This window comes from Bactrocera oleae, chromosome 5 (genome assembly GCF_042242935.1).
Source record: "Bactrocera oleae isolate idBacOlea1 chromosome 5, idBacOlea1, whole genome shotgun sequence".
Classification (NCBI taxonomy): Eukaryota; Metazoa; Arthropoda; class Insecta; order Diptera; family Tephritidae; genus Bactrocera; species Bactrocera oleae.
The window spans coordinates 68,111,531-68,127,272 of NC_091539.1; positions in this window are offsets into that span (position 1 = coordinate 68,111,531).

Sequence of the window (15,742 nt, forward strand, 5' to 3'; positions counted from 1 at the left end):
TTATTATTTTGTTGGCCAAGCACTTACTGGACAGCCCTGGTCTATACGTATAGATACTGTTTACAACTTTTAACTCAATGTGGGTTCGTTTGTGCGTTAAACTTTGGTAAATAAACTTGCTGACTATTTCAGGAAAGACTATATAGTTTCTGGTTATATTTAATGCAAATATTCTTTAATTGATTTAATGGCTCCTTTCGTGTGCACAACGCTTTTGTAAAATTGCGGTAATTAACTCATGTGGAGAATCGGGATACTTCTAGAAGAAAGAGAGAGCTTGAGTTTGAGGTTTCACAGTATACTATAGTGTTCTGCGTCTGTCCACCAAAATATATAACTGACCCCAGCTGTATTATTTAAAGTAAATGGCTAACTAAAGTAACTAACAGTAATCTTACTGATGTGGGTCTGGATGCTTGTGCCGAAGACAACTTTACTAGAAATAATTACATAATATCATATTTGATCAGTTTTGTCGATTATGACAACTTCCAATGTGCTAAAGCCAATGAAAAAAAAGGAATTACTAGTGGGCTGAAGAGAAGGAGAATTTTCTTTTTATAAACGAATGAGTAGTGATTAAGAAACACAAATTTTTTTTTGCCACCGAGCAGTAGTCCTTTGCAGCCAAAAAGGTGAATAGCATACAGGTCATTGTTCCGATTTGCACTCCTGCCAGTGCAGCTGCGGGGCACCAAGTAAGAACATCGAAAAGAAGTGATTAAAATATGCCACAACGGCGACAGGTCAATCGGCAAAACCGGCGAGACGAATGCACGAAGTTGAATTAATTGCTATTGGAGGCAATGAAGACGACAGCACTCAGATATGAAATATCAACAACAACAATGTTGCAGCGAAATGACGATGTCAAGAGTGCAAACCATAAAACCGAAGCATAACAACAAAACAAAGTAATCACAAATATTTACCTGACGACCACAGCGCAGCCATATATGTGCATATGTGTGCATGTGTGTGTGTATGGCGAGCCTAGTGCAAGTGACCAGCTAAGCAGACACAGCCACATGCACTTATGCAGGGTCGTAATCACACTGTTCGGTTCTTTTAATTCCTTTCTACATTTTTTTTTTATTTTTGTTTTGTTTATTAGCGCTGAGTGCTTGTTTGTTGATTTGTTTGTGCAACAAATGCATTTGACGCCACACCCAGCGCGCTACGATCAACACTCGCCGATGATGGCACAAAAATGCCGCACCAAAAGCCGAATTTATGACAACAAAATGTGTTTTGCGTTCAGTGTACAATTCTCCGGGCACTCGACGGCCTGTGTGGATGTGAAATGACGTCTTGCCGGCAGAGAATGGAAATGCAGCGTCTGCCAGCGGTGCGAAGCGCTTGAATACGGGTCAGACGCTCGACAATGTAGCGCGGCGACGCAGAAGTAAAATTCTACTAAGTTGTCGTGAAAGAAGTGAAGAATTACAGAAATGCTTCGCTAGAATTTTAAAGCTTTTATCATCAAATGCGCACCACAAATATGCTGCTGGTCGTCACACACACACCCTCACTCGAATATTGCGCACAATTGGCTATAATGGCGTAGCAATTGCAGTCTTGTGCGCACGCTCTCAAACCGTCAATGTCAATCCACAATGCCACCATGCCAACTCCACTCTGTCAACTATTCGGACAGTCAGCCGACCAGCGCACCGATTAAACGCCCCCAAGCAGACGAGTTAGTTGGTTTGGCGCTGCGAAAAAAAGTGCGGCACACAAGTGTTCTTAATGCATTTCCCTCATCGCCGGTAGCCAACCACTTGCGGCAAGCAATCATCATCAGATGTGGGCTGCCATGTCAGTCAGCGCAACAGTGGCAATTGCTACCTCCGAATTCTACTGTAGGAGTATGTGGGTGCTCAATTACATTTTTATGTGCTCAGGCGCATTTCAGCATTTCAACATTCAGCATATGTGGCACGAATGGAAAGCAGTGTTGATAGTTTAATACGGCAATGAAATTTTCTTAACGAGTTTACTTATGATATATATGTTAGATACCCAAAACTTTTGTCTGATATTTCGTTCCTTGTGAAGCCTCTGCAAATATCTAATTACCTGAAATTGATAATCAGATATAATCAGATAATTCACAAGCTTAAAATTTTCAGCAAATCCTACTAGGTAAATGGCTGTTATCTACATTTTTGAATTAGAAGATATTGAATGTCTGCTCGATTCGCGCTAACTCTTCATTAATCGTATCTTCTTTTTGCGTCGTGGCCGACCGAAAACAACCTGAAGAAGTTCGGTGTTTCTCGAACTAGTCGCCATTTTTTGAACTTTATATAATATAGTCTTACATAAAAACTTTTTTGTTTGCTGAACACAAAGCAAATCCTCAAAAACTTACAAGTTAAACTCTGACCATATTTGGAGGCAATCAAATTTGGAGAAAACGAATGTGAAGAGAATATATAAATTGTTGTAATTTTTAAATGCCAAACCTAGCACATCAACCAGAGGGCAACTTCAAAATAGCAAATAGATTACTACTCTAATGAATACTTTGCCTCTACTTGTAGGGCCATTGGAAGTAACTAGCTAAAAGCAAATCGCAAATATGGCGCATGCTCAGGAGTAGAAATGCCTTTACCTTGCCATTTCCCCAACCAATGACCAGCAACGAGCTCTACAGCATGTACAGCGCATAACAGCATGTGCCTGCTGGTCAGAATTCTTGTATGCTTACGTGCCGCCAGCAATTGCAGTTACCAACTAAATAACTGATTGCTACACTGGCCCAGTGCCTTGCTGCTCCACAGACAAGCAGCGGTGAAGCGCGCAACTAACTTGTTGTCTGTGGGCAAAATGCAGCCGTGGAGCTTCAGCTGAGGCCGTGTTTGTAGTGTGTAACTGCGCAGGCGCACACGCCATCAAGCAGCAACCGCAACCACCTCACGCGCCTAAGACACACGACCAGCTAATAAGAGCACCTATGTACATGCGTGTATACTCGTACTCTTACTCATCGTCCGTAGATAAGGGTACGTGCTATGTTGTATTTTTAGCGGCAACTAAAACACATTGCCGGTTCCGAAGCTGCTGCTGCTGCTTTCAAATCGCCTGCATTATCAGACTTAGTCTGCTTGTTGTTGCAACGCTTCACTGACTGGCTCGTGGCGTACCGAACACCGACGGCGACCTCCTAAAACGAAGCACTTTATCTTGAAGAAAAACTAGAATTGCAAAAACAAAAACAATTTCACCGTAAATTTTGCGAATTTTACAAATTTTCTACTTCACGCTGCATTTTCTGCTGGCGAAGGTGGTGTTGGCGCATTTCTCGGTCGGCAATTTGAAATGGTTTAAGTGCATAAGCATATACTTATCTACTTTTGCACTTATAGCCGGATTACGGACTGGTTAGACTGGTGAAAAATTAAAGAAAAACTGTGAAACACTTGGCGCATTAAATGGTTGTACCCCCGCAGCATGATCGGTACCCATTTCACTTTACATTAGACTGTGTCTCTGTTCATCTCTTTTTATTAGCAACAAGTTTAGTATCTGCCAAAGTTGTCATTGCTTTCGTTGAGGTCTTAGTTCTACCAAGCACATTAAATTATATTCCTACTCACCCAATTTTGGTGCGACAAGCACGAGGCACGAAATTATAGGTCACTTCATTTAAATTGTGTCGGCGGTTCTTCCCGATGTTTAAGATAATTGCTACATGAACTAGATTTCACAAAACTAGATTTGTTGGCATCAGTTTGGCGAGCATGGAACTGGTTTTGTAGCAAAAAAAGCTTCCTCTTTCCATTACAACTTGAAACAGTTTCTCAAGCTCTTTACAACGCGTCGAAAATTCTCCAAAAAACCTACTAGCCTTGATACAAATATCGTCGAAGCTAAAGAGCCTTCAGATATTCGGTTTTAATGTCTAAGCCAACGCAGCTGTATTATATTATATTTACTATATAGATATAATTTGTATAACTCGTCGTTCGAGTTTATACGATGTTTTCTATTACTACAATACCACTAAACATCTTACGTTAGGAGGGACATGATGACAGTTCTCACAGCAGTCAGTTTAAAAAACCAAAACAGAAACGGATTTTTGTCCAGCCAAGGGCTGCCAAAAACTATGAGAGGAAGTTTATAAACAAAATCTTGTTTGCTTGAAATAATAGTAGTATTTCCAATAGAATCACGGCTATGGAATTCTTGAAAATTTTGCAGAAATGTTTTGGGCAGTCTACTTTATCACGGACACAAATATTTGAGTCATCCATTAACCTCGGCTTGAAAACCGTCTTCGACGAGTTTTGGTTAAAAATCGTATTGAAAGACCTGAACCTTTGGTAAAAACGATGTCGTGTAAAGGTCGCAAAAGAGATACTTGACAACTTAGCTGAGGACCCTACACTCATCAAACGCTTCATTACTGGTGATGAGACGTGAGTTTATGAATATGAAGTCGAAATTGCCCAACAATTTAGCGAATGGCGCTCCAAAAATCAGTCAAAACCGAAAAACACAAAAATACCAACCGAGGCATATAACAAGTTTACGGAAATCTGGATTAAACGTTGTCTTGATTTTACTGTCCTGTGCCTATTTTAAATGCTATAATAACGATTTGCATTAAAATACATGAAATATATTTTTTTTGTCAATCCGGTTCAAATTTCATTATCCGCGAGCAGTTGTATGAAATTAGCCTAGCCAAGAACCGAAAATCAGGAATAATCCAGCTAAAGTTATAGAATGAGTATGAGCCACGGATTGAAAAGGAAATAATACTTATAAAAAACAATTTAACTGGAAATCCAGCTCGCACCGTGTTGATCTAACATACACATGCTGGGTCCAGGCCCAATGGACAACATTATGTAACAGGGAGGATTTTAAAATGATCAGTCAGAATGACTGATGCATGTAGTAACTCGCTCACAAATTAATTCTAAAGTCGATTTGAGGTATTTTTTCTCGGAATTTTTTAATTAATAGAGCATTATACAAATTATGTACACGCAACTAACAACAAAAACACTGCATGATTAAGTAAAGTCTGGTTATATTCCTTTCTTTCATAGATTCTTCATCTTAATTTCGACATCTCGAATTTCATGCAAATTTATCGCAATTAACACTAGAGATTATTATAATTAAAAATCGTTACTGGAGCTTAAGTACATATATATATACATATTTATACAAACATACAAACATAGATAAGGAGTAAGAGGAAGATGAGCCAAGTCAAATGGGAGAAGTGAAAAAGTGCAAAAAAAGCAGAAAAGATGCTCAAAAGGCAAATGAAAACTTTTCTGGCCGATATGGCTTTTGTTGTTGCTGTTATTATTGTAGTTGTTATTGTTCTGACTTGCAGCAGCATTAGGTGCTTGCTGGCCCGTTGCATATTAATCACAGCCAAACGCACACATTGCAACACTACAAGCGCTCATACCACACACACACACAGGTGCGAATGTTGCTGCTGCAAGTTCTAGCGAGTGCAACAGCAGACAATCGCCTGCCTGCTCATGAAGCATGTGGCAAGTAGCATGTCTTACCGTCATTACAAACAAGGCTCAATGCACAACAAATTATTGCAACAACATTCTGCCACACAGGCACTTCAAGGAAGATGTTCTGGCATGCACATAGCCAATCACTAATATGTACTTGTACATATAAACAGACTTATTTCTTATTATTGTACCACTGTGTTTACTTGGCGCGTTGAGCCTAGGACCGCAGTACGATGACTTTTAGCATATTTAGCAGACAATGTTTCCATCGCAAGCACTTAAAACTTTGTTACACGCTTCGTTCGATGATCGGTTGTTCCTTTTTTTCTTGTTGTTGTTGACGTTCAGTGAGTTGTACATAATTGTAGATAGACCCAGTGGTAACCTGAAAAGTGGGGTTGAATGTGGAGAATAAATAAATCAGTTTATATGAAGATCAGATCTGATTTGATCACATCAGCTCATACTATAAATCATCTTATCATGTGATGTGTTTTGAAATTCGTTAAGAGATTACACCAAATTTAATTATAACTGATAACTGAGCTTTAAATTATGTTCAATCAAATTAGATAAACTCATATTACGATATGAGGAGATCAGGTTAGAATATTTTTTATGAGCTGAGACTATGTGATATCAAATTATGTCGCATGATATGAAATTGACGCATGTGTAATTAGTTCAGCACATACAATATAGAGCATAATATTGTTCGAGGCACGCTTTTACCAAATTAATATCATGTGATGATATATTATTTGATGAAAAAACATATCATATGATATGGTCAAACAATCAGATCACATCATGTTAAGGCATTAGATCAAATTTTTAAGATTGGCCTTAGCAAAATTAGTAAAATGTGATGAGACATTACACAAGGAGTGAAAACGGATCATATGATATGGTTTAAGCATCTGATCACATCATGTGAAGACATTAGATCAGATTTTTGTTATTAACTTCTACCAAATTACCATAATATTATGAGATTTTTTTAGGTGCCAGAACATATAAAATGATATGGTCAAATCACACGCAGACATCAGACTACATTAAGTAAAGATATTAAATCCGATTTATTGAAATTGAGCCCTTACAAAATTAGTCTAATATGATGAGATATCCTCTTGTGAAAAAAAACAGATTATTTCATATAGTCAAATTAGATCTTATGATGACATCTTAAGACCACTGATCTTTGTCAATCTAAGTAAATCTTCTTACATTACATAAATTAAGAGAGCATAGACAGTAGCGACTACATGGCATTAGCTTAATGCTGCAAAACTGATGTGATATCACCTGCATTAGATTAGACGCTCTGAAATTAGAATAAGTCACAATGTATATTTATTTAGAGATCAGATGTTATGATTCAAGGGAATTTTTGACATTTAATCACTCTAAAAATCAGATCAGATCATAAAAATATACTAATATCATGGTGCCAAAATTTTCGAATATAGGCCACCCTAGTACAGGTAACCCACCGCAGATGTCCAGCAAACGGACAACTACCAACAAACTTCACATTCACGCAAGTGCGGTGAATTAAAGGCAATCAAGAAGGCAACAATAACAACTCAGCAACATTGTTCCTTTTGATGTTAGCAGAATTTAATCAATATGTACGTACACAACCGATTTGATTGATAATAATCGTACTCATAATCATGTAAATCATAATAGAACTGGCTGTGTTGTTGTTGGCAGAAGAATGTGCTGGAGGACCGACGATCCGCAGATGCTGGAGTGTTAAAACTCTTGTAACTAGCGTGAAAATTATATTACAATGTTGTTATTGTTGTTTACAGCACTTCTGCGTATTAGTACCTATTATTTTATGTTTGGTCAGCAGAGTTCTTGCCATGTGTCTGGTGCTGCGCCAAGTGACCGAGAAGGTGTGTCAAGTTGCTTTACAATCAAACCAACTCTCCTCTTGGTCCGCAAAGTCAAATCCTTTTTTGTTGTTTTCAACCTTTCTCTTTGCTCTTCTGCAACTTGTAGTGCTTTATGCATAAACGAGTACATACATGCCTACGCATAGCGGTGTGGAGCTTCTGCCACAAGTGCTGTCGTGTTGTTGGTCGCGTGCTGTGCAGCTTGCAACCGATTTGTTACTAAATAATTAATAAATTTTTAATTCCGAGAACATTTATTATCTTTATGGATTAATGTGAGTGTACAGGTGTACAACAGCATATGAACACTTATGTATGAAAAATATATTAACTGACTGGGATGCTTAGAAAAAAGAGTTGGCTAGATAATTTGCCGATATAAATTATATATACAGACTCTACACAAGCAAGTGAGAGAAGTTCTCATATTTTCTTATTTTTCGTTTGATAATAGATGGTGCTGTGGTTCACCGAATCCATTTAAATTGTACTAATATTTTGCTGTGATGTGATCTCCTTATCTCTTACCAATGCCTAGAGATCTAAAGGCAAAAGTTATCTCTCCAACACTTAAGTAACTACCTTGTCAGATTGTCTACTGGTTTAGGTCAACATTCAATGTTGCCTGACCACGATTGTTCGCAAAGCAGTATAAGCTTTTCAAGACACATATATAGACATATTCAGACATCGCTGCAATCTCTTTACCTTCTGTTGTAAGTGGCTTGGTAGTTGAAAAATGTTCCTCCGATTTCTGCCATGGTTTTGCGAATTGAATATCTGGTCAAACCATGTCTAATACCACACTGATTAGATGCAATCCGTTGATTTACGGTAAATTTTACTCACATAAAATTAATAAAATTTGTTTGCAAGTGTTCTGTTTCTACTATAGCTTCCGCAGTTTGTAAGACTCACACACAAACATTTATTTTTCCAAGCTTATAACATGCCCATACCAAAGCGTTGACCCTGACCTAACCTGCTACGTTAGTATAGAACAGATGCGTACGAAATTATAGCGAGTAATTGCTTCTCAGACAACATCAAGTTCCGCTTCCTCATTTACGATGCTACACTATAAATATTATGAAGTTTTTCTTATAACATTAGATTTGTGACTTAAATATGCACATACATATAACTTTATTCCCAAGTAGGTGTGTCTGAAGCTGGTAGTATGCGTTCGTACCCTGCAAGAAAATGTTCTATAAATTTGTTGGTACCATATGAAGATTATTTGATGTCAATACCAATACTATTGGACTACTAGAGTACTAGTATTTTGACTAAAATTTATATCCGTTCAAGTTATGCATTTTTTCTTTAACCTTGCTTGAGATTTTCCCTCTCCAAAACTTCTCTCTGACGCTTATCAACATATACTGAGAAACAATGGCATTGGAATACCACTCCATTTCTATTTCTAATACAGAATAATTTTATGAGTAATGGTCTCAACTCTTCGTCGAATCAATACCGGCGAAGTCCACTGTTCCTACAGGTGACTGGTCATGAGTAAATGTCATATCTCTGCTTAGATACGAATCAATTTCTGTTAGATGGATAGTTAGACAACTTTGAATTTGTACAATATGAGGAAATCGTACTAGTTGCAAAATTATCATATTTGTTTGACAGTTAAGTGTAGTTTACTCACTAAAGCATCTCATCTTTTTGGCTTCCACCTCATTATCAAGCGTCTAAGTGCTGTATGGACGCCTAGAGAACCGAGCAATATGCTATATTAGGGTCCATCACCAAACATCACATTATTGGTACGAAAGATTAGTAATTTGGCTTCGTTAGACCAAATTTTGTAAGGTACGTAATGTTAAAGGTCTATACTGATAAATCAGCTACGACTAACCATTACAAACCTCCATACAGTCGGCTGTGCTGGAAATCTGTTCCAGATGTTCTAGCAGTTTGGTTTCCTGCAGGGTTAGCTTTGAAACGATCAACTATTGCCGCGCATTATATTCCCATTACAAATCAATTTTCGCCGTTGCAGCTAAGATGTTTAGACGTTACAGTTTCACGGTTATTTATAAACCACAGAAACAAAGAAACAACAAAGAATGAATACAAAACATGTCGTAACAAAATTTCTTACACCTTTTTGCTGTTGCCGCACATCAAGCACATATCGACATGCACATATAGATATGCATGTATGAGTGTTTGTGTGTATGGCTGCAAGTGCGTTTGACTGCAACTATTGATGCATGCAACGTCAGTGCATAACTGATCACATTACATTCTGCCTTGTTGCGCGATCGCTATGAAAAAACCAGCAACAACATCAACAGAACAACATTAGAACGCATAATCGCATTGCATTATCATCAGCACAATCGACGTCCAGAAAACCGCTTATGCATTGCAGATTCACAAACACAGACACACACACACACAAACATAGACTACAGAGCTGCACTTATGGATAGCTGAGCCAATAAATATTATAACAGCATAAGAAGGCCTTTTGTATGCGCTTACTAGCCGCCAGTAGCGACACGAGCAAATGCCGCCAAAGTCATTCAACTGCAACAACAAGGTGGCCAAACGCAACTCGCGGCTATAAAGTTAAAAACAAAAAGGAGGATTGTTGCAACAACTGCAGCTGCCCAGCTGAGTATGTACGGCCCGGCCGAGATTGTCTTAAGGCAGTCAATAATCGGCTTCAAAAGAGTGCTAACAAAAAGAAATTTTGTTTTTACTCCAATCCACCTTATATGGCATAATTAATACATTATATAATGTGGCAAGTAGCAATTAAATGGCTCGATCACGCTTCAAACTATTGCCAACTGATTAAATTGTGAAATATAGTACATACTTACTTGAGGCGCCACATCACCTCAAGTCGCTTTATGTATTCATTAGCGAAGCAGATAGCATCTTGAGCCTGCAGGGTTAGCTAACAGGTTCATAAGGCTTTATAGTAGAAAAAAGCAGTTTTATAAGATATTTACTTCTTCTTACATAATTATAACAGTAATGCCATCTGATTAAAATTGACCCGGAGTGACCGGTCATTTTTAGAAAAAATTCAGGTTTAGCATTGACAAGCTTCAACACCAAAACATTAAAGTAAATGTGTTTAGTCGTTCCATAAAAGATGTTTTTTTATAGCGGGGGGAGGTTAAGCAAAATGCCTTCCGCATCGTCATTGTGTCCGCATCGTCATTGACAGTAATGGTATGTGGTCACTAAAAAACTTTCCTCTAGACAACCTCGCCTCCATCCAGAAACCGCTTTCGCATTACTTCAGGGTGGCGTTCAATATGTTTAGATTCTCTCTTATACCTTTGATACTATCACGATACTTTACAAGCACTGTTTAGTTAATTTTCGATATTATCGTCATTAACAGATTTGTGTAGACGACTCACATGAGGCAAGTTTTTGATGACTTCATGACCTTTTCTGAATTCTTTAGTCCACTCGCACGAAATCAAAATATATGAACGAAGAAAATTTGGTCGTTGTTTACAAAATTGTATGCCTTATGATACCTCTTCACGCTGATTGAAATTTTTACCTTCGAGAAGTTTCTTCACATTCGGGTAGAAAACATAAACCTGCTTTAAGCACTTATGGTATTTGAAGAGTAAAGGGATGAGAACTGCGAGTCGAGTGTGAGCGAGTGGAACGAATGCCTTAGATAGCAGTTAACTGTTGAATTAGCCGAAATTGATATTAGTCACTTTACAGTTTTTTAAGGGTATTTTCGATCAATACTTGAAAGTATTTAGATATCACAATCGACGGTGGTTCTCAGCTTTCCAAGTGAGCTACGTTTTTGGATCGAACTTTTAACCCAATATAACCTATAGATTGACTGAAATTATCTTAAGGACCGTAGCTTAAAATCGAGTCGATGGATAAACCAAATTAGTATAAAAGTGTACAAACCCGTTAGGAACTTCCGTTCCCTCGCCGCTATTGATATCGAATAAGCAATATTTATAATGCAGTTAAGAGTCCACTTCGGAAGACATATATCAAAATATTCATGCATGCATGTATGTACATATGTATGTATGTCTGTCTGTGGCTTTGGGATAATCTATCAACGCACGGCTGAACACGCAACCGTTGTGTAAGTATGTATAAAGTACAATATGATGCAACATGCCACGCCTGTTCCTTGCTTATTGTTATTTGTGAATACATATGCACGCATATACTTGCCACATGTTGCATGTTGGCATGACATGACATTGCTAGCAACTAATTAAAACGGTTTCAAGGTGAAAACAACGAGTTATAACTGCACATAAGCAAAAGCAGCAAAAAAGAACACAAAATGCCACAAAATGCCACAACAAATATGTGAAGCACACGCAAGATAACAGCAACAACAGCACTTCTGCCGAGGACAACTATATAGAACATGCGCTATATTGTCAAACAGTTAGTTGAAATTAAATGCAATCGTTCATGCAACACAAAGACGCTGCCACTGTTAAAAGGGTTGCAATTGCTTGCGAATGTGCAACATGCTACAAACACGTTGACAATGCTCTTTATAGCATATTTACACACATTTGTTTGACGTTTGAAATTGGCCAACATGTTGCAACAACAACTATTTTTTTACACATACAAACAATCAGAAAATCTATAAATTCCATCTGAAATTGTCATTGACCATACATAACTGCGACAATATGCGTCCACGTCAATTTGTGTTGCATTATTTACAATGTGCCACATGCGCAACATTTACTGCCGGCAACGCAAAACAATAGCAGCAAATGGCTGCGACGGCAGTAATTATTGTTCGCCGTCGCCGCCGACGCCGTCACTGCCATAATTTTGTTGTTTACTGGCAATGACACAGCAATGCGTTTAAGTTGCGCACGTTCGTGCAACAATTGCTGGCAATTGTCGGCGTTCAAAATGTTGCCACAAATAGCAGTACGATAGGCATCGCTATGAGTCGCTTGGCCGCTGCACAGCGTCACCAGGAGAAAAAGGCGCGTTGAGCAATATTACTCTACGTAATTTATATCCTTATTAAGAAGCCATCAACTCGGAATGTCTGCGTTGGCACTTTAGCCGAACAGCCGGTGACTGTGCGTCGCAGCAGCAGATGAGTTTATCACTACAAATACAGCTACTTTATTCCGCTGCTTCCAGCACTGCTTCTTCACTTTGCACGCAAATCTGAAGAAAGTCATCATAAATCTTTGGCTTTTTCTCTCTCGCTAATTTTATTCATCAATTTCATTAGTATTCAATGCGTCGCCCGCTCGGCTACAGAAGCTTTCACGCCTTTTCGGGATTTGTTGCTACTCATCACATACTTACACATATACACGTACACACACATCGGTATGCACTCGTTTAATAGACTTGTGAAACACTGTAGCCTCCAGGGACTTAAACACCCGTTGCTTTTTATATTCTTTGTGAGGCTCGTGATTTTTAAATAGAGTATGTTAGAGTCGGATTTGCGCTTTTAACTGGAATAGCCTAGAAAAGTAAATGATATACAATACTTTTTCTTAGTAGCTAGAAATTCACACCTTCCAAAACCCCGTGTTAATCTAACTCACTTCTTAGATGTAAACGATAACTCAAAAATGGACAATCAGAGCGATTTTTATCAGATCTTCTGCCACTTTTAGTAATGGTTATTCAGTTGATCGACGGTTGAACATAGCCATTCACACAAAGATTCTGTATACAATAATTAATCAATCATTGGCATAATTTCTGAAGTCGCTACGGTAGGAACGAGTGCGGTTGATAAGCTCTCTTACTCCAGTATCACTACTCGAACCATGCTTTGATTTGCGTTTGATACAAACCCTTTAAATTACTTTCAAAATATTTTGTAGCGCAATGGATTACGCAATTTTAGTATGGTCAAAAATGTTAGGTTAGGCTCGACAGCAGATCCGCAACTTAGGAATCACACTTGGACTACTGAAGACATCCTTTTTTGATGGCAGAAAACTCATATATTCTCATGTATCGACAAAGTGACTTTTCCCATCGCAAGCCTGCTTCGACGTCTTTTTCCGCAAAATTCACCTGGAAGTCTGAAGGTGTAATATCCAAGGTGTTTTAGCCACGATCTTGCAAAGGCGGTTCACTCTGGAATGAAGTATTGAGATGATTCTTCATCATCAACTTTTAAGCCACTTCTGTAACTGCTGAAAGATCTTGTGACTTTGCGAGTGCTTAGTAGTTGACAAGTACGGTGAACTCAAGACTTGTATCGTTTCCCTGCTACTTTAGTGGATACCCAGTACTCTGTAGGAAGTTGCGAACTTAAGCAGTAGTTTCCCTGCTACCTTTATGGCAGCCACATCTATTTGAAACGCTGAAGTGTTCAAAAATACTGACCCTAATTTTGTTTTGTAGTTTCTGATAGTAAACTTCCAATTTTCCCTACAATCTTTAATACATCTGTAAAAGGCTTACTGGCCTACTACTCCTGAAGTGGCGCTTTTCAGCCCAAACCTACTCCGATGGTATGAACAGGGAGAAAGTACCACCTTTGTAAGGCTCCACGATTCGGTGATCCCGTGACCCGTAATGAAGTTAAAATGTACGAGGATACCAGAATGCCCAAACTCGCAAACATCTATATACTTCCGGTTGTGTAAACACTCTCTGTAATAGGTTAACAGCGAGCCTCAAATGCCAGTTTCGCATTATTTCGCGTTAAAGAACCCTTTTATGCATTCACGTTGCCACATACAGCACATTTGCCACAGCAATGTGGCAGCAAGTGCAAATGCAATTAGTTGCGCTTTATTTGTATGGATGACATCACATTCCTCATTGACCCCACATCGAACATTTCTATGGCCACATATGCGCTTACCAATAAGGCTACCGCATTTTCTATTTAAAATGACATTAATCCATTTCAATTACGATTTATAATCGTTGCAGCGTTTCTGTTGTGCCTCCTTTGGTTGGTGACAGAATTCGCAGAGATTTGCCACTGCCGCTGCGGCTGCTGTTTGCCAACTTCTCTGGCCACCTCGTTGTCTTAGCGCCTTTTGTTACTTTACAGCTTGCAACTTAGCCGTGTTGCTGCCCCGCAGCGGATCGCTCGACTTTCCTGTATTTGGCATTAAATTCTAATTAAACTTCCTGTCATTGCTGCGCATGTTTTATTGCTGTTTCCATGTTATTTTTGTTGTTGTTTGTATGCTCAGCATCTTTTTGCCTTTTAACGCCACGCGCAGTCGACGTCGCTTCGCCACTTTTCCAAAGCACTTTGCATCGCCGTCTCGGCAACGAACAATTGTTGCTAATGCACACAGCTGTTGACAACTTTTTGTCGCCGCAACTCGTCAGTCTGTGCAAATAAAATTTGTCGATCGCTTAATTGGTGTTTGTTGTGCGCGTTTACACATTTTTACAAGCACTGGAACATGTGTACTCGACTATTCAACTGACTTTTAAGCGCATGCGCTTTTTTCCACATCTGTATGTCTGTATGTTTGTATTAATTCGCATGAATGCAGATGTGGTTGTCTTCTTCTTGTTTTCTACTTCTTAAACTACTCAATCATACAACTTTTGCGCAGTCGTCTGCCATGCAAAGAATGCGGTTTGCAACAACTCTTCGCTATATTTGACGAATAAGTCCCCGAACGCACGCAAACTGAAGCACGAGCGTTGCTCGATAAGTCACAGACTGTGAGAAATGTTAACTTTGCATTGAATGTTAAATAGGTTTGTGTATATTGAAGGTTTGATTCGCTACTTCTCTGCTCGCTATGTAGAGTTTCACTTTCCTGTCAAGAAATTGAGCTGCTTCACTACAGCTAAACTCAGAATTATAGTGAATGATCTTGTGAAAATCGACTATTCTATTATCCTCTGCTCCATGTAAGACCTATAATTATGTAAATACTTTATGTATACTCTTACGTCTAAGCATTAACTGAATATAAAATTAAAGGACTTATTCGACGGTCCTCGAACCACAATTTTTATTTCTTTTTGCATTGCATTTGACATTTATGAGCTTATCTCATCGTGTCGCTAAGTAGAATGGGGAATTTCAAATAAGTATAACTTTTTGTTGATGTTAAGAGAATCTAATTAAGCAAATATGATTTAAATGTGTTATGTCTCTTGTCGATCATTCGAGAATACCATTATATCTAGGATATAATCGAAGTTACTTTGCCGAGCGTCTTTTTGTATATAACAAACTAGAGTGACGAGCTGAGTTGATTTATTCATGTTCGTTCGGCTGTCTGTTTATACTGGAACTATTACCGCAGTTTTTGAGACATCGCCCTCAAATTTTGCACATGTCCGTTTCTCCTCAAGAAGCTACGTCAT